This window comes from Myzus persicae, unplaced genomic scaffold (assembly GCF_001856785.1).
Source record: "Myzus persicae strain clone G006 unplaced genomic scaffold, MPER_G0061.0, whole genome shotgun sequence".
Taxonomy (NCBI): Eukaryota; Metazoa; Arthropoda; class Insecta; order Hemiptera; family Aphididae; genus Myzus; species Myzus persicae.
In genome coordinates, this window is record NW_019104311.1 from 506,020 (window position 1) to 528,450 (window position 22,431).

At 29.7% G+C, this 22,431-nt stretch overlaps 1 protein-coding gene across 2 annotated transcripts in view; it reads left to right on the plus strand.

Moving 5' to 3' along the window:
* Window positions 1–8,201: 8,201 nt before the first annotated feature.
* The window catches only part of LOC111041078 (homeotic protein antennapedia-like), a 166,472-nt gene continuing 152,242 nt past the window's right edge, over window positions 8,202–22,431 (plus strand). Inside the window, exon 1 of one of the 2 annotated variants that reach the window (XM_022325239.1) lies at window positions 8,202–8,935. The gene's annotated coding sequence lies outside the window, so the exon portion shown is untranslated. The remainder of the gene's footprint in view (window positions 8,936–22,431) is intronic. The other variant, XM_022325230.1, reaches the window with a different exon arrangement.

Below are 22,431 nucleotides of genomic sequence, written 5' to 3' on the forward strand. Positions count from 1 at the left end.
CGTTCCACATCACAAGATGTTATTGGTGCATACTTCATGGCTGTTATTTCACTAGGTGAAAGATTGAGCTCCATCGTGTCTCCATACGCAATACCACAAAGAATGTTTCTTATACATTTAATGGTCTTCAGTCCCGAATTTTTGTTTAAAACGACGTTCATTTTATTCTTAAATAATTCTGCTGTTGGGCCCTCTGATTCATTAATTTTTGAAATGGTTAAATCATTAATTTGTATGCTTTCACTCAACGGAATCTTGGTGTTTTCTAATTTTGAAATTGATTCACCCAAAAACTAAAATTAAACACAATATATGATAGAGCAGACTTTATATTAGGTCTCTCAAAAATTTCTTTTCCCTTGGAAATTGATACTGCTAAATGCAAAATATTACTAAACCACTGAAATTGTCAAAATTTACGAAGTATGTAAATAAAACCAAAATTTTACAAAATATGTAAAAATATGTATTTATGACGTAATATGTAAAAATATGTAAAATAAAATATGTCTTATTTTATTGCAAATCACGTGAAACGAATTTATCATTTGCATAATTAATTTATCGTGTTTCACTAAAAATATGTATTTACATACAAATCCCAGCCCTACTACTCACTATCAACTTTTAAGTTCAAAGTTAGGACATACATATTAAATTGACAATATAACATTAATACTGGGTATTCAAATTATTAGGTATAGAACATTTTTTATTTGATCTCAGTAACCTACTTTGTTAACTCCATTAAAATATATGTGTATGGTCATTTAAATAATGATGGTTAACATAATAATATTTGTTTGGTTTCTAATCGATGTCCCTGTTCATATGGTCATTGGTCTCTATATAGCTGTTATAAAACCTAACTTCCTATGTCTGAAGCTGTTGACTTATTTATGAAAAAGTAAAAAAGTTTAGTAAGTATGAGAGTGTCATTTACTCATTATAATATAATCAGATCGATTGTCAAGTATCTATTTATTCTATATTTTGCTAAAGAAGTAATATATTGATAGTCATTAAAATAATAATATGTCTTTTATTTTCTATACGGTCGTTTCATTTTCGCCTTTTTTGCTAACCCGTAAACCGGAAAACTACAATAAAACCATCCGGCGCATACGTCTAACGTGTTTTATCAGTCCCCCGGTATATGCGTGTTTCAAACTGTCTTCTAAGACTACCCCCTCCTAAGGGAGAAAAATAATAGAAATAGAAGCATCGTATATACCCAGCTGGAGCATTGGACATTGTACTTCCTTATTGCCGCGTCGTGCCCATTACACGTTTACGACTTCATTCACGGTCCGAAGATTTTGAAAATTGAAACGACAATGCTAAAATGAAAATGCGTTCGGTATTTTTTTCAGTACCTACATAGTATAATTTTATTGTACAATGGTAAAGCATATTTAGAATAAAAGTATTTCTGCAATAAGATTGAAATTGTGTATGTTTTCTTCAAACTTGTATAGTAGGTATCTCAGATATATTTAAATTACTTATATAACTTATCAGGATTAGTTATTTTGTATAAGTTTACTTTAAAGTTATTAAATATTTTTAAATAATTTATACACTCAGGTCTCAGATATACAGTACAAACCTATTTTTGTTTAACTGAGGTTTTAAATTTATATACGTACAATTTAACAGTAGGTACCTCTTTACAGTACAATAAACAAAAAAATATGTATCTGAAAAATACATAGGCTATAGGTAAATAGTAAAGACGACTGTCAGCTTAAATTAATTGATACAATATTGATGTGGTATAGATAGGAACTATTTTATACTTTTGGAGCACTAGAGAAATATTTACCTATAACTATTTTCGAAAAATCTTTTTGGAACAGTAGCTCTGTAAAAATATATCTATGGATTGGAAATTGACATTCAAATTTATAATACTTATTGCGTTTATTTTAAGAAAATTAAAGTAAATTTGTTAGTATATTAAAAAATGCAACTACTCAACTAAAAAACGACAAAAATAATAACTAGATAATGTATATTACATTCTAAAATAAATTTTGTAATGGAATTAAATATAACTATTAATTATATGGCTGGGGAGTTATAGGAGCTAAATAAGGAAAAATAGTCATGTAAATATACACGAAAAAATTGTAAAATGTGTATGAAAAAATAGGTGTGATACCATATAATACATACATAAATAATACGTTTATAATATGTTTATGTAAATCAAGAAATTTCACTTTTCCCCTAAAATTCACAAAATATGCAAGGTGTGAATTTTGAATGTTCGTATTTCAAACTTACCAATCACTATCGTAAAGCTCGAATTTTTAGCTTGATGTGCTATAAATCGAGAGTATATAGAATAATATGCAACTTCTACAACTTCTTAACCTTACATATATAAGTATATAATTTTAATATTATTTTCTATTATTAATATTTTTAATTTATTTAAATTAAATTTTTATGAGATGAAGTTGATTACAACAATACATTACCTATATAATCTATATAATATATTTAATAAATAATGATTCATCTATACCTATAGGTAATGGTGGTAAAAAGTTACTACCTATAATGTATTATTATAACTTTAGACTTCTGCCCGTATTTTGAAAGAATAAAAAACAAATAAATAATAATCAATATTGTATTTATGTTAATTTGTATAAACTCTTAAGCACTGCGAATTTTCTGAAATTTTTCTATGATTTTTTAAAAATATATCGCAGTAATAATACAATAAGTTGGTTTATTCAAGAAGAATATTTAGCTGTTTTAGCAGCAGACTTTCATGACAGGATTTTTTTTTAATCCGGTATAGGGCACGCGTGGATATACTGTGATATATAATTGGACGACCACCCGGTGCGTGACATGTACAATATTCACAGGGTGAGGTTCATTAATGAAACTTGTCTATTGTTTTGCCAATGAAATAAGCGTATTAAGATTGTTGATAGGTATACGTATATTATTATGGCGTGTCCTGATGACATAATTTTAAAAATAGTTAATACTCGTTTGAGTAAAATAAGTTTATTTTAATAATAATTAATAAGATATGTTCTGAATGTGTTTTGCAAAAAAGTTTAAAAATATACTAACCACACGTTTTGTATTCATAATGGGTATTGTGTATACTTATTAATAATTATATTTTTGTACAACAGGTATAAAAAAAAATAATTATCCTTAATTCTCTGAGTTACTTAAGTATTATTTGAACATTATAATATTTGGTTTTATAAATTCTGTTGGGGACGTAATACTAAACAACCTACGGGTTACTTATCGTTATTGGGTTCACTTATATATTATTATAGGCGTGAACAAACACTAATGGATTTAATGCTTTTTCAGCTCTGAAGCGTTGCAGTAAATACCCGTCAAAGTGAAACGAAATTTAATTTCAATGGCCCATTATGGTTCATTATTCTTTAGTAAGATCAAGAATGATTTCTGTCTATATCGATGAACAAGGTAATTAAATATTATTAATTAAGGTGTTTCAGTTTATTATGGTAACTAGTAAGCTAACTAAACTACCTAACATATCTAACACTATATTATTACTTATTAGAGTGATAAAACATGACGTTTATAATTTTTTTTTTTGAGAAAGTAAAGTTCATAAACATAGTATAATTGATGGTCCTAAGTCTATAATTTCGATATAGTAACAACAAAATGTGCTTAATTAATTATACCAGAAAATAATAATATCTGATAGGTTAATAAGTATAATAATAACTAACAACAATCTTTGATAGGTATACAAAATATTATAAATCATTGCATGAATATCATTTCAATTTTTCTAGATAAAGTACTAAGTAGTGTAAGGTATGTTTACCATACATTTAATGGATTATATTTTGTGATAATTGATATTAAAATAATTTGGTATCTCTTTCAGTATTTGTATTTATAATAAATGTTTGTATTGCACGTGCGCAGACTTATAAATCATAATAAACTTAATATGAAAATATGATAGGATTGTTGTTGAAATACTTCAAAATAATAATTAATAAATGTTACATAATTTAACTTATTTAGTTCGTATACGACTGTCGACTATATGTCTGAACGTTGACAACGATTTTCGAAATGTAGTTAAGTTAGGTAGGTAGGTACATACCATCAAAATACATACCACAAATACCACAAATATGCTTACAAGAAGAAGTTTAAGAGTAAAGTGTAATTTATAGTGCATAATATAATAGTCGATAATACTTTTAAAAACTACAGTTTTTATAGGATGAAAAATGGCTTATAGCTATTAAATTCTAATCCGAATATAAAATAGGTATTATTAAAGTTGATGTAATATTATGACGTTTTTTCGAAGATAATCTTTTTAACTTATTAGATTTTCCCAAATTCCCACAACTATACAACTTCAATTTTGATTGAACATTTTTAATGTTCTAAACATGTAGTGAAAAATGTTTTGAGCGTCAATAATCATTAATTGCATATATGTAAACAATTGAACATGTTCAATAAATGCATAATATTAACAATTTGAAGTCTTTAAATAGTTTAATTATTAATAATCACATAGGATCTTTACTTTAACTATAAAATTATCTTATAGCACGCTTGTCACGTTCACAATAAACTATTTACCATCAAACACGATTTTTCGGATAACCACCGATAATCACGATTTTGATTCGAAAACACACTATTAGGTAGTAGTTTGATTAAAATAAAATACACGATTGTTGTCGACTACCAAGTGAAGTCAATGTAGATAGAGTTGGGACTGATAGGAGTCAATGAAACATAATGTTTGACCCAAAAACCATTTTTCGATTTAAACCCAAAAATCTATCATAATCACTATGATATGGTACACTTATGACACAATTTTTTTGTTAATTTTATTTTTATAATTGAATAGGCTTTAATGATTTCTATGATATTTACCATCGTCCAGATGTATTTGAAATGTGTTGAGTTTGTGTATTTTCAACCATTTATAATTTTAAATATTATGATGTATTAAACGACTCGTGTTTATAGATGTTTCAGAAATAAATGTGCTTTAGTTTGGGGATAAATGTCTACTTAAAGATTGCGGGGTTCGTCATCCCATTTAATACATATAACTTATAAGTACCTACCTACTATTTAGTATTTACTAAAAACACTCGCTTATATCACTGATAATAATGCTATAAATTAATTTAAAGAGTACCAACGGAAGTTGTTCACATTTTCTGTAAAATTATTTGCCACTTGAATCATTTTAACGATTTAATATTAAAACTCTTGTGCTGGTACTATGTATAGATTATTAGGATGTAATACAATATTTTCATTGAGTTGTAACACATTAAATTATATTCATTTATAATACTTTTGTACTATGTATACAATAATTGAGTAAACGCATAAATATGCTTGATACTATTTATTACCTAATATTTAATAATACATAGGTTCTACAATATTAAACTATTAACTACTAACTATTAATACAATAATATTCTCATTATAAACTGTACTTATGAGTTACAAAAAGCTAATGACATTTTATTTTGTAAAGTGTTGACATTTTGTCGTATGAAAATTATATTTTTGATGAATGTTTATTTTTGTTTAAATAAATATATTTTACTTCGTAGGTATTTTATATTTATTAATCGTGTTAGGCTTCAAATAATAGTATTTGAAAGTTTCAATACACAGGTGTTCTCCTTAAAGTTATCACGTCCCATAGGACAATTTTTTTCCTGATTAAAGAATTCATCTTGACACAGTAACACTTTAACTACGTACTATAGTCATCATGCATGCTATGGCTAGTATAGTCAAGCTCTAAGGAGTGATTCGAATAAAAAGTTTTCAACATTTGACCATTCTCCCCTAGCAATATAGAATAAAGCGGTTCTCATGGCATGTCTCAAGAGATTCAGACGATGTAATTTATTTCCTATACTATTATTAGGAACCAAAATAAAAAGTTAGAGAATTAAATAACTTGCTCTCAATAAAAATAATAATATACTTATATACTAGCTACTATATCTCAATAGATGTATAATATATTATAAATACTAAATCCATTAAGGTAATGCTGTATATGTACCCATGTTTAGAAAAATAATATTATATTGCATTAAATGTATAATTATGTCATGTGATGCGTTAACGCGTTGTACAGTGAAGGTATACATATTGCACGTTGGCACCAATTCTGAAACAAAATATATTATAGAACATACATTTTAGAGTAAAATATTATAAACAAAAAAATAAATACCTTATCTAATAATATTATAATTTACTGTTCAGTGACAAACAGAATGGTTTTCTTTATTTTTGTCATTCTTAAAATATTTTGTATTAATTCTAAAAGGCATTGTTTTCAGCAAGAATAAATAAAATTTAGGAATTATTTGAATATTTAATTTTTTTTTTTAAATGTAAAACTAAACAAAGACTTTCATTAATTTATTACAAAGAGTGTCATATCGTATTGTTTAAGACTAGATGTACACAAAAATTAATTCAAGCCTGATTTAAATACAAAACTAAAACACAGTAATAATAATACAATCTGAATATCTAATATCTGAAAGAAAAATTTGAAATCAAACATGTCTTAAAAAATACATATTTCTCCATATATACGTAGTAGTGTGTTACTGGTAGATAGTATAATTCATCTGTAAGGTTCTATTAAATGTGCATATCTATAAATCTACAATGAAACACTAATGAAAAATATCATGTGCATTGATGACTATGAGTTGGTACATTCTTATTTCCTAGAATAGGTTCATTCTATATATTTGTGTTACATGCAAAACTAGCTGTAGCCCCCTGTACCCTCCCGCCTGTGGCAAAGATATGTTTTTTAAAATAAATTTATTTGTAAGAAAATATTTATATTCCATATTTCTACTAATATTGTAATATGTGATCAATGGGACAATTCTATATGATATAAAAAAAACAAAAAAAAACTTACATTTTTCGTGAGCCGAAAACAATATTTATGAGCGAGCCACCCTATAGCAATCTATATAGGGGTTGAAAAGATAAGCTATAAACACCCTTCAAGCCTCGAGGAATATATATTTAAATAACTTTTATTAAAAATTAACTGGTAGTTTTTGAGTCTATTTTAATTACAGTCAGATAGAAAAATATACCAATATCCATTTTTATGTTTACCTTTATGGCTTTAAAGATGGGTATTAGTTTCATGTAATATGACATATTTTCAAACGAATGAAAATTATTTTACGCGCGACTTAGCTGCACTGTCGTAAACGTGTGTAGTGTATGGTGGCAGATAAAGTGTCCTTTGCTGTGGGGGTGGGGGTGAGGCGTGAGGGTTTTGTAGGACATGGCGCGAATTTGACTGCGCGCGCGGGGCGGCGGCGAGCCCGCTGGGCAACAGGTGTCGGCGGCGCACGAGGTTTCGTTAAATCCGTGTACTGGTCTTGTACTAAAGTGTCGCGGCCGAATATAATAAGCTATAATAACGGCGGTCATGAAACCATGTCATACCGTCGTACCGCAACCATTATCTGTATTACGATCGTACGATGGCAAAACTGTCGTTACCGCGGTTCGTTACTATTCCAAAAAAATTCGTCGTACGCACCGTGTAATGACAGGGAAAAAAGGACGAAAAAATCTGATGTCGGTAACGAAATCCGTTGTCAGTTGCGCGCGCGTTACGCTCGCGCGTCGCAAATTACGGCGGCGGCGGTGACTTTATTGACTTCGCGTTCGGCCGGTCGGCGGCGCGGCGCGGAAACGTCGTCGTAACTCGTAAGTCTCCGCCGGTGGTGGCGGGCAGGACAGGCGCAATGCGCGCGCGGACGATATACGAGCACCGCGCGCACCACGTACGTGTGTGCGCGCGGGCCCGTGTGTGCGCGCGTGTTTGCAGACGGGAGGTGTGCGGCGGCGGTGCGCGCGGCGTGCGTGTGTCGTCGTCGTCGCCGCCGTCGTAGTCGTCGTCGTCGTCATCGTCGTCGCTTCTCCGTCCGACGCACGGCCGGCCCGTATGTCGCTTGCTCCGTCGGCGCCGGCGTCCGTCCATCCCCACCCGCCCGCTCCCGCCGCCGCCGTTCATACCGCGCGCTACCATCGCCACCACCGCCGCCACCGCCGCGCGGTCATATTCTTTATGCGACTGCCTGCCGGCGGCGGTGGTGGACGGCGGAGGGGCGGCGGGGTCCCGTAGCGGGCGGGCGGTAGCACAGGGGGCCGGGCTCTCTATCAGTTCCGAGACCGTAAACCATTCTCCCGCCCAACACTTCGATTCACGTCCCATTATTGTAAGGACAAACTTTTTGGAGCCCATAACACACACAGCACACTTTATAGCTTTTATATCGTCGTGTTCCATTTCCACGCCGCTTCTGTATACATTGTATTTTTATTTCGTTTGTTTTGATTTTCTGTAATATTATTATTATATTATTATTACGTCGTTGTCATTATTATTTGGTTATTTTTTTTATTCGCACGCCGCGGCATACAATATTTTAATATAATATTTTCCGTTTATTACATCGTATAATATTATAATATTTGATTTTTTCGCCGTTCTCGCCGACCCGCCAAAAATATTTACGACAGACGTATATTTAAAAACACGCCGATCCAAACGCGCGGAAAATCGTATTTTTAATCGTGTCGAAAAAATGCATGCTAAACACCGGTCGTTTTATATTTTAACCGCCACAGTTTTTCGTTGTACGGTATTCGATTTTTGTTGAAACGATTTTTTTTTCAATCATCACTACATAATAATAGTTATTTAAACCTCCGCAGTTATTGTTTTGTTTGTTTTGTTTTTATTATTATTATTTTTTTTTAATCAAAAACACACATTATTCTAAACACAGTTTTTTGACGTCTACTCGCCTTTCAAGAGATCTCATTGGACCAAAGCACATACTCGGTGAGTGATAACATTTTCTATCATAATAAATGTAATATGTATATAAGAAACTATCTATATGCGTGAAACTGCACGTCATGCTCTTAAGTCTGATCATTCGAGTTATAAGTAACGATCGTAACGCTTTTTTTTATGTCTATAGTATGGTAAAGGAGGATACATTTGTTAAGTTTTATTTTTTGACTTAAGCCGGTAGTGTATACAAAAATAAATCAAACATTTATATTTTGTACCTTTCCACTATTACATGGGTTACACATAGGTTTGTTGAGATGATCACAGATCACAAATTATTCATAACATTTCAATACATTATAATGATGCCTATCTTCTAGATTCAACATATCTGCACAATACTGGTATACCTATTATAAAACATTCTCATTATAATATCTAAATTATATTTTATTTAAATATTTAGAAATCTGTATTTGTTTAGTGTCTTTATAGAATAACGGTAAATTTGTATAAAATCTACGCAACAAATTAATACATAATAGGTAGTAATATCATATTATACTTTATAGGTACCTATTATATTACTAATTAGGTATGATTCCTAGCGTTATGATAGAATAAATGAAATTTAATATTTTTCGATAAAGCCATCTAGAAAATAATTATATTATAAGTATAATACTATGGTATATATTAAGACGATCGCATCAACAGAAAGACAAAACATGTTAAATTATTCAACTATCATACTTCATTATTTAATTTTAGAATATTATCTAACCTTTTATGAAAATACATCTGTACCTTACTACCTATACCTAAAACAACATTTATTAAATTATAAAATTGTATTTCTTAGTTCATTCAATAATTTCTTAGTTTAATATATATATTATATGTATATTAAGTATACCTACCTACACCTGTTATTATACCTATGCCCTATATATATATATATTAGGTGTATACATCACATCATTATAATGTTGTATAGGTATAAGACATTACGTTTAAGATGTATTTTTTATCTTTATGTTACTTATATCTAATTGTTTTTAATTTTTAAATGAATACAGTAAACTTACATGTTGTTTAGACTTGGTTTAAAAACAGTATACAATATGAGTACCTTTATGAAATCGAATTGTTTGTTTGGTAAAATTATTTTAAAACCGTCTCAATATTTCAAATAATATATACCTTATTAAACAGACATGTCAGTTTTAATATTAAACATCAGTAGGTATATTATATTATTATCAACTTCTTTCAATGTACTGACCTAAATGATATTAAATATAACAATAAACACAATACATTTTGTATATAAGTATATATGATAATATATAAGTCTGTTTACCTTATTACAGGCGTATAAATATGAATACCACATACTAGTATATTATATCAACTTGAATACTCACTAAACCTTCATTTCACTCGACGATAAACTAAAAGAGAGTATGTAAGAGAGCAGTAGTTATAAATGTATAATATTATACTTTGCAAAACCGTTTAATTAAAAAATAATAATATATAACATTTCACTGGATACTTTATGTTGAAGGGTGCATGGGGGTGCGCGGGGGGAATAGAAAGATAATAATAATATACCTATACAGTATTATATATTGGTATATCTATAATAATAATAATATGTATAAGCAGTGAGCGTGTAGGTACTATATATAAAAAAAATCATGTCTTCGCGACACAGCTCTGTGCGACGGTATCTGATGTTATTTTACACGAGAGATCATTATATTAACGATTTCAATCACGCGCACAGGTTAATTACCGTACGGATCATAAACAACGGCGGTGGCGACGACGGCGGCAGCCCGAGAGCACACACTTACTATCCACTGTGAAGGTATATTATACACGGCAGCAGCAGTAGCCGCTCGCCGAATATTTACGACCGTTTTTTTATTTTTTTAATGGCTCAATTTAACAACAATCGTGTATATTATATTTTATACGCACCTATATACGTACCTAATATATTTATGGGATACATATAATGTCAGCCGTTATATTATAATAATATGATGATTAATCGGACCACAGAGCAGGACGTCGTCGGAGACCGGCCGATAGATATAGGTACCTATACATAGCAATAAAGATTAAAATTAATATAATTTATATCGTATCATTATGACATATCGCGGGCGATTCGCGCGGTGATTGCCGCTGCAGCTATTACAGTGTAATATATACGGAGATCGTAAAATATCATAATAATATCTTAAAGATCGAGGTACCTACACCTAGGCGGGAAACGCGGAAAGCTGCACGTCGAGGCGGTAGTCTTATGGTAAAGAGTTTTTCGAAAAAAAAAACCGCATCATAAACATGCCTAATTTATGTACAAGGGGGAGTGTATGTGATTTTATCACACACATACGCGCGCGTGTACACACACATCCTCACATTAAACACACACGCATGCAAACCGGCGGCGGTGGCGGCGACGGCGGCACGCTCCTCGGCACTTTAGGTCGTTGTGCACAGACTGTTTTACGACCTGGTTTCGACCATATTTTTGCCTCGGCCACGGCGCTCCGACCAATTACCGTCAATAAAAACCCGTGTTTACACGTCGTTAACTTAATAATTTTTTTTCTCTTTCTCTCTCTCTCCTTCTACATCACTCGTTTCTCTTCACTTTTGTATATACTACTACGCGTATATAAGATACGTGGTAGGATGTAAATCCGTTTAGAAAAAAAAAGCGTCGTTTTATTATTCAAACGATCAAATTGAATACTCTTTATGTACTATATATACATAAACGATGTATACACATATAGCAGCTACCGCCGCAAACGACACACTTGTAGAAAATCTATTGCGTTTGCTGACAGCGTATAGGTAGGTATACGATAATGCTTGTTTAATGATAATTTTTGTCAGAAAAGTCCTACTAAATATTTATCAACTTGTCTGATTGTTTATGGGTAGGTCGTAGGTGCTACGAGTAAAAAATAAAGCGTATAAACAGTAGGTAGGTTTATATACATTGCAATTTATTTTTAGAATTTTATTATTTAGGTGTATTATATTTAATATTTTATTAAAATAAAAGTTGAATTAAAAAAATGTATTTTATTGATTGCGGCTGTTTGATAGATTTGATTTTTTTTTTTTTGTATTTACTTACTTTAATTTGAATTGTTGAATTAATTTTATCTGGATTTAAAATAGAATTTAAATAGTAACTGTTCACATTAAATATCAATTAAAGCTAGGTACACTTACTCAAATTAAAAATAAGTAGATAAAGGTTATATTTGTTCTAATATGATCGTATAACATTTCTTATAAAACTGATAAAATAAATTTAAACCTTACTTTTTTAATAGTTTTTTTTTGATAGCATAGAAAACATAGATCTCAACGATTTAATTTTAAGCAAATAATTCTATCAATAAAATATACTAATATGTAATTATAATTATATATAATTTTTTAAACTATATATCATGTATAAATTAGATATAGTAGTATAAAAATAGTTATCTTATTATTTAATATATTATTAGGTAACTTTAAAATTTGCTTAAGATTCTTTTGCATTTGACTAATTAATTCAATAACATTAGAATTAAAAAATACATACAATTTTAATCAACAAAATATGTTGATATTACTTAATTAAGTAGTTATACAGTTTCAGTAATATTAAATAAATAATATTTATATTTATTTAGTTGTTAAATATAAGATAAATGTTTTTATTCATTTACTAGATAAATAAGTACAATATTGTTTACCATTTAATAAACATTTCAAATGATTTTAACGTACATTGTATCCATGACAAAAACGGAGTTCAATAATGTCACGCGTTTCAATTTTATATGGTAGGTACCGATATTGATAAGTAATTACTAGTTATTTATTGTTATTTTTCTTTAATAATATTGTACCTATATATGGTAGGTGTAGTTTATTATTAAACAGCTGAAGGAAATATATTATGTTCGCGCATGATCTACTGTAGGCATATTATATACATTTACTTATAATGTTTTATACTTAGGATGCAAATAATATTATTTATGTACATACACAAACATTTAAGGGGGGTTGCCCAACCGGTGATGCGCCTTGTGATGTAGGACCTGGCGGCGGCGACACTGCGGTGGCGGGGACTGTACCGGTTGACATTCGTGTTAGGCGAGGAACGTGACCGAGAGTGTATAATAATACTTGCTTCGACAATGGAATAAGAAAAAAAAGTATCAACACGCTATCTGACGTTGTGGTTAGCAGTGGAACGTATAGCAATATTTATGTGAATTTAATCGAAATTCTCAGTAAATGTACGGCCAAAAAAAAATATGTGTCTATATAACGACATAGTATTATATAGTACTGTACCTATATTTATATAGTGTCGAAGTCTGAACATGGGATATTACATTTTGCACTTTTATCACTGAATATAAAATTATAAACATAATATACCTGGAGTACATTTCATATATTTGCAGGGCGCTTTGGTTTCTCTTTTGTTTTTGACTTTTTTTATTATGAATATCATTAATTACACACATTTTAGTTGGCAGAATTAAATCAAGTATTATAACTCGTATTTGATGTAGAAACAAATAACTATTGTTGTACTACCCATTTTTTATTCCTCAAAATGGTCTTTTGTTAATATTGAAATTACATCTATGCTGGTATGACACTGGTAGTAAAACATACTCATCGACAAAAAGTCGGTAGCTAAATATGTATAAATGGAAAGCATTTTTGTCGATGACCTATGGCGAACCAATGTAATACCAGCTTTACGTAACCAACTCAACTAAGTTGTACGTGTAATTTCGTCAACATTTTATCACAATAATTATAACACCTCATAATAGATATAAACATTGCCCTTGACAGCACCTCCAACGGGGGGAGGGAGGTTCGACCAACGATGTTGAATATAATATATTGTGAATTATATATTATTATATTGTTGAATTAAGCCACAGACGTATTGCGAAAAGGTTTGCCAAAATCTTAAACACAACTTTAATACCCGAAGCTTAACACAGAACTAAGTTAAAGCCAAAACTTTGTGAACTTTTCATCGCCGTTAGAAATCCAACTCCGGACTCGGCAGCCACTGTCAAACTCCGTGCCAATAAATCCCGCGTGTAAATTTCCGGTGATAACTCAACTTGAATAACATATTATGAAAAATATTGCTTAAACATTATAAATGTATAGGTATTATTATAACATACCTCCTTGACCAAAGTATTTTTTATTATGTATATATTATTTTTTAAATCGTATCATATTTTATTAAAAAAATATTATTATCATTATTATTTAAATAACTGTCCTTATATTACACGCAGTACAATAACGATACATATAATATTATTATTAAATTGATAAACAAAATTAAAATACTTAATTATTAATTACAATCGTATCGTACGTCATGATAATAATATTAGAATAATTTTGTTGAAGTAATACCAATAAAAAATAACATATTTACCTATAGGTAGTTATTTCATAATAAAATTAAGTGTTTCCACTTTTTAGTTGTGAAATAAAGTATTACTAATAATTGTTATATAAAAAATTGAATCGCTCTTTACAAATGCTGCATAATTATTATATTTTAAAAATCTCTATACTCGTGGTAAATCGTACTCTGCAGTTAACAAATGATATCGGTCATTTAGCCGTTTATCAACGTGGCAGTGCACGATGAGGACCAACAAATATCATTTAATTAACAGCTGGTTGTAGCTATATATACTTTCAAATATAACACTCCCCTGAAATTGACCTATGACACTCATTGTGTGCGCACATTCTAAATGATTTTCTCGATTACCATCGAACTTTACTGCAGTCTGAGTATGGAAATATAGACTATCTACCTGTTGGAATTTGTATAATTTAGAAATGTAGGAAACGCGAGCTCACTAATAGCTATCGCGTCAAACGCGCATGTATTGTTTTATGGTAAAATAAAATATAATTAGGAAGCGGTTTTTTTGTCACGTCCTTAAACGTTTTTTTAATTCTATAAGATTCTATATAATATACATTATTGATGTATACGAGTATATTTTACCCATAGGTTTTTCTATAGTTTCGTTTCATATAGTCTGACAAAGAGTCGTTTTAATATTATTTTCCTTCACTCTGTGCTTTGATGTCCTTAACGTGTCCGCAGATAACCGGTACGATGATAGTCCACTCCCCCGATATGGATTGATAACTCTATTTACACAACACGCCGATCGGCCTTGTCGATCAATTAATAATGACACGCGGCGTCTATACGCGCCAAGATCAATCGGTGAAATTGATATAATAACTAACTGTGGGAAAAATATATATTGCGATTTGCGGTGATAGTTGTGTGTATATATAGGTACTAGGCATAATATAGCTGGTATTTTTCTATTACACAAACAACTTATAATATACCGATTAATCATAATATTGTACATAGGTACTCAAAATAATTCATACATTATATAGAGTATGGTATCGATTTAATAAAATAATAATTACATTATTAGCTTTTTCGAAAAATTTTAAACTACTATTATATTGTATATTTTATAGTTTTTTTGCGTTTGTTATAATACTTTTAAAAAGGTACCTATATGTTCTTAACGCTTACAGTTTATTTTCGATTACATATGTTCAATGGCAGTGGTACTGTGTAGGGTTAACCGTTGGGTTTCGGGTTTATATGACTATATTTTTAAAAGTGGACATTTTTGGTCACGCGGGCCTCTAAAAGGGACATTATCGATTTCACATTAGGACAAGTGTAACATAAATGAAAAAAAAATCTCATAACAGAGTGTACAGCACGTATCCGGGGTGTACATTACGTCCCGGGGTGTGTGAGTTGGCACGGGAAGGGGTTTAAAGGGGGATTGTTTTTGGGCGGAAAGCAATAAGCTCTCTAAGTCGGGTCTAAATGGGATTTTAATCGCCCGCTGCATAGCAGATACGACAAATGGCACAAACACAAAACGTTTTTTATTGGACATTTTTCTTTTTGCGTGTAAAAACCGACTGTAATGCGAATTTAATGCATCAATATTAACAAATCTCTGACATCCGCGATGACGACTCGTATCTGAACTTCATTGTTCATTAAACACTGAAACATCAGGTTTTTCATTTTCCATTGTCTTTGCACTGCAGATTTATTTACTTTGTTTATGGACGAATATCAAATGTGTCGTATGGATTGTGCCCATTTGGAAAGTTAATGCGTTCAATCGTTAGCTTTTTTTTGTTTTTTCCTTCGCAATCATTTTAGACTTATTTGGCGCAGCCATTTACTTCCTCGTTTTTCTCCTCGTCTGGTATTTCAGTTTCAAATCGTTTCTTGATCACAATAACTCTATATTTACTATCAAAAACATCAGTTTCCACTTGAATGTCAAAATATCTTAACTGTAATAAGTACTAAGATGCACTATAACATATACAAGCATAATAATTTATTATACGTTTGATAAAGAATAAAGATTAACGTTAATCGAAAATTATATTGTTTCTATTATAATTTATAATGTTGATGAAAGTAATATTAAAAATTAATATATTTCTGGTATATGTACCATATGGATTAAATATAAACAGAAATCTAAACTCAAAATATTTTTTTAACATTTTATTACTGAGGTATGTATTCTTGGAATATTTATGAATACCTATTTACAAATTAACAATGCATCAAAACTTTTAAAACGTTTGTATTTTAGTAAATTGAAACAAAAATGTTTAGTAGTACCTATATAGGTATTCAATATAATATATTGATTAAAGGCTTATTATAAATTGTGTATTCTATATAATCTCTGTAAATTGTAAATTTATATTATGTGGACGGATATTTTCTAATCTGAAAAAGTATTAAGTAGGTACATAATTTAAACATTTCGATCATTCGACAAACTAATTAATTCACGACTCGTTTCCACGTTTCATTGAAATTGAATTGAAACATGATAACTATCACTTTTTCTTAAAGTCTGCATGATTTGATTTTACATTTTTATTCGTGCTAAACTCTAATAACATGTCGACAATATTCACCTATATCAAAGAGACACACGAATCCTTGATATAATCCCAAAACATTTTTTCAAATAATTTATTGGAATAATATAATATTTATGATTTTTTTCAAGACTTACATAATATGTATAACATTTATGGTCTAAACAAACGATTTATTTTTTATATCCATTTGCAAAACGTTCTCCGGACATTTATAAAATACAATATTTTCTTTTACTTCAGACCTTGTCCTGCCTTACTATGGTTTTTGGCGGATAATAAAAATCATTGTCTTGTTAGTATTGCAACGAAAAGCAGCAATAGTCGTTGTCTGTGATGCAACATCCGTCAGGACTGGTCGCGGAACTGAAAATTGATTGTTCTGTCCATCAAACAAGTCCAACGGAGCAATTTCTGTATACTCTGTCAATTTCCCGTCATAACATTAATAAACTCATTGTTGAAGAGCATACATTTATTTTATTCACCAGCCAATAATATAGTCTGATAATGTCATAGAGCATTGAGTATTTAAGTATCATGTATTCACAGAGTAAACGTACCTATATGTTAAGCTTATAATTCTTGACGATCAATGACCAGTATAGTATAAAGGGTTAGTCGAACCGATCGAAATTTAATTTGAACTTTAGTATCTAACATTGTACTTCTACTAACCTTTTGTACTCAACCGCAGCACGACGAGCGTATCTTCTTTATTTTATATTTATTTATCAAGGCACTAAGCCAATTCATATGATATAAAGAGAATGCACAGTATATTTTAATATAATTCAAAATTAATGATAATATATCTAGTACTAATAATAATAACTTCATATAGCAATAACAATAAAGTATATAATAGTTTATATGAACATATTATGAAATAACATTTAACATAAATCAGTATGATATTTATTAGCAGCTTGCATTAACATTATAAATAAAGGCCTGAAGTGGGTATTCAGAAGTTTAAACTGGGCAGAAAAATAAGCATGATTTTTGGTGCAATGACTTGGCCATTTAAGAGGCTATTAAGAATGGAATGAGCAAGAGTGGTCTACGGTCAGCAAGAAACGGAAGCTCCAATTAAGTTTAAACAAAAATGTAATCGGGGGGTAGAAAAATTAAATCTAGTCTAAAGACTGAACATTTGAAGAAGAATCTCTTAACACTATCAATGTGTGATTGACCGTGTAACCTCATACATAATACTTCCATATTCTAATTCGAGTACGAAAAACATTTCTAGCAATACTTAAAATTTTAAGTTTTTGGCAGTTCGTCATACGAATTCATCTACCTTCAGACCACGACAACATATACACTCAATTGTGTGTTGGAAGTTGAGAGAAAGGGTAATTTTAACACCAAGATCACTGATGTAATCAACAATGTGGCATAATACTTTATCACTTATACAGTGTTAAAAAATTGTAGGATCTGAGAATTGAGATGGACTCAGCTATAATGATATATTGTTCATAACCTAACATCTATGTACTATAATGTTATTAACTTAATTGACCAATTATTTTACTCATACTATGCAGGTGATAAATACATATATCATAATCTAAAAGCAGGTGTATTCAATTTTTTTTTAAATACATAATTATTAATTATTTTTAACTATCTTTGTTCTTTAATCTTTTTATTAATACTTTAATCAATCGCTCAATTTCGTATGTAATTTTTATGTGACTGAAATGTCTTGCAGGTGAATTGTCACCAAACATATGATATATGATAATATTCTTGTACATTTCTTTTTTTTTCGCACGCCGATTGTGCATCTTGATAAAATTCTTGAATCGCTCGAAGCAGAAAGATCATTCATTCCAACCAGACACTCGGTGGTCTAATAAAAACCCTATCTCTGGACATCGCTATACGACTCTGCATGGTCCATATTAAGCCACGCCTACGCTTTAGTGAAAGACTGGGTCATACCACGTTCGTTTTACAGTATATTATAAAAAAAAACAGATTCTACATCACGTTCTTCGGGATAGAAAGCTTTCACAAGACCAGCAGGGGACTTACATGTTCAGACATCTCAAAATATGAAATATAACGCGCACGTGCCGTACTTTGCTATATATTTGTTGTTAACATAGACCAATGTTATGCAATCCAAAAACTTTATTTATTTATATATTTATTTTATAATTTTACAACTTGTAGCCAAATAGTATCTGCGTTTTTTCGGACATTTACTCAACGAAATTAGTAACGCATTATTATTACATTATATTGTATAATTTTTAAGTATAGGTACTTTGTGTCTTATAGTAAAAAACATCACAAGTCGCAGTATAATGGTATAAGAATTATTACTTTTAAAATCGTTAAATTTGTCTTATTAAGTATTTGGACAGTGGTCAACATTAATCAGCTGATATTATGAATGAATGCAAGGACAGGTGCCATGTATTTGCTTTATCGAATGCGTGACTTGAAAGTGTGTGTTAAATTAAAACGTTGTTATAGGACATTTTTTATTGGTGATGGTGATTTGTCAGGCTTATAGTTATTATTTAATTAACAAATTATTATTATTGATGTGTCAGAAAACGTAAAATACTTTTAAAAAAAAGAAGAGAAATGAAAATCACTCTACAGAATCCAGGAATAATTATTTATTTATTTATATAAATCCAGATTCTTCGTATCAGTACCTACTTAATAGATAATATTATTCTAAAATTATTTATATCTTTCTTTAGATTCTGAATTGTAGAATATCACTTAATGAAAATAATATTATATCAATGAGTTTCTAAAATTGTGAATAGAAATTTGATAGATAATATATAAAATATATATCTCGCATATTTTTTGACTGAAATCGTTTTTTAAGTATCTCTAATGTACTTACCTATACCTATATCATGTTTGGAAATTCTTAACTAGGGTATCGTTTATCGTGTATTATAGGCGTATAGTGTTGAATTCGAATGAGAGTATAGGGAACAGAGAAGAGTAGGTACAAAACCAGATTGTCGATTTAACGAATTATTTTAATGTATTGCTCTGAAGACGTTGTCGCCACCACGGATGCAAGGCTACACATTTGATGGAATGTTGTTCCCTCGTGCTGTTTTTCTTACCAGTTTTTTTATTCTCCTACCCAAACCCGCGCGGCATATTAAACTTTATTTCCACTTTGTCCGTTTTACCAGACCACTTGGGTTTTCATTATTATTGTTTTACATGAAATATCAAATTACCTATTTTACCTAATATGATTATTAATAATTAATTACATTATTTAAACTGTACTTTAATTTTTCTTCTGAGTTATTAATACACTATTTTTGTTTTGTCCTTTAACATATTCAGGATTTAATCAAAAATAAAAGGTTTAATGTTTTGAACAATTTTCATGATTGCAGTCATTAATAACTAATACCTTCTGCGTTCTGGAAGTATTTAATTATATTTAAAAGTTGTGTTGATTGTTGGCGTTTTTTAGGTACTATATTGATGATTACGATTTTTCAATAACTCATTACCTATTTGCTTTTTAACTGTATGATTTATCATTATACCTACCTACCTACCTACATAGCATTCACTGAGCACGGTCAGGTTATTCATCGTATTAACACAATATGTAATGCATAATAAATTAAATATACTCGAGTAAACCCACTTGCTTTAAACATTTAATTCGTTCACACATCATTGATAATTTATTTTGAAAAAGTATTTTTTTGAAATTTTGTACACCGGGTGGACAGTTCCCGGGATTCAATACACGGAAAAAGGGAAACATATAGATTATATTATAATATATTTATTTATTATATGTTATATCAAAATAAATATTTATATTGTAGGTATTCATATATTACACTTATTAATTTTTTTAATTTATTAAAAATTACAATTTTAGTTCATTTTTTTAAACAAATATTGTTTATCTACATTCTACAGTCAGTTATAAATTCCAATTTCAAGATTAATAATTAATGTACTTTTTTTACTTGCGAAGTATTGATTTTAATATTAGGTCATTATTAAACATCAATTGATAAATAACAGTTAAAACTACATAACCATTTTAATTATATAAATGATTCAAATTATCATCCATGCTAGTTTATTGGTTTTTGATTTTATCAAACTACATTTAAAAATCAATAATTTAATTAATATTTAAATTGTTCGTATTATTATATTTTACAACTGCATAATACTGCGACTAGACTACTTAAAAACATATTTATTTAAGCATCCAGACATTTATATTTTGTCAATTCAACAAAAATAAATAAGTTTGGTACAATGTTTGAATTTTATTTTGTGGTGAGTGAATTACCTTCAGTATTAATTATTAAATATTAATAATTAATTAGTTTGATTATCGAAATTATGTGAATGTAAAGGTCGGAAAGTTTTTATATTCCATGTCTATGTTATTCCATTCAGCAAAAAAATTAAATAATTTACAATGATTTATCATTATTTTGTTATATAAATCAATTTTATTTCAATGTTAATTATTGATTAATAATAATTAATTAGTTTGATAATTTAAATTGTTTGAATGGAAAGGTCGAAATGTCGAAGTGTCGAAATGTCTTAATATCTTAATATCCTTTGTATACAATTTTAATTATGATTGTTCTATATCGTCTACGATGACTGTTGTAGCTGTAGAAAGCGTGAATAAGCAAATCAATTGATTTTCTAAAAACTCGAAAGCGTAAAACTATTAAAAAATTCTTACAAGAATAGATTATAGTTTCTAATCAATAAGCATACTATGTACTTCACTGGTTTCATTTTTCGTATAAAATCAAAGAATATTTATTTTAATTTTTATAAAAAAGCAACAGCTCCAAAAAACGCTAAAAATATTGGCGAGTATATAGGTTATTTTACTATAAAAACAACTAAGGTAATTTCCAGATAGCAAATTAGATGAGATTTAGTAGATACCGCTATAGCTTTAGTAAATAATTTAATATGCGCTTAGTCGATTATCGACTTATTTTCGATTTACCAAAATATGATTAGTATAAGTTATCTACTATAGATATTGACTACTCCTCATAGTACTTCCCTTTGTATTTTACCATCTGCAGAAAAAAGTTAATCTCACAAATAAATTGGGAGCATTGTATTGTGTTGTGACTATAATATTAATAAGTACCTATAATAAATGTCAGATCATTTTTCAAACATGTGATAAATTTAATGACCATGTAGGTACGTTGTATTTTCTGGAGTTACAAAACATCTTATTTAATGAGTATAGTTATATTCATGGAAAACCGGCATCAGAATTTAAATTTCTACCGGATGACAGGCGCGTTACCTTGTTGAGAACTGTGGAAAAAAAGTTCTGTGGACTGTGACATGTATACACCAATCATCACATCTTCTAACCACTATTGTAATGTATATCCAAGTCTTCTTCACACTTACGTTCGCCTTGTTCTCTTGTGTATTACTCGGTCGTG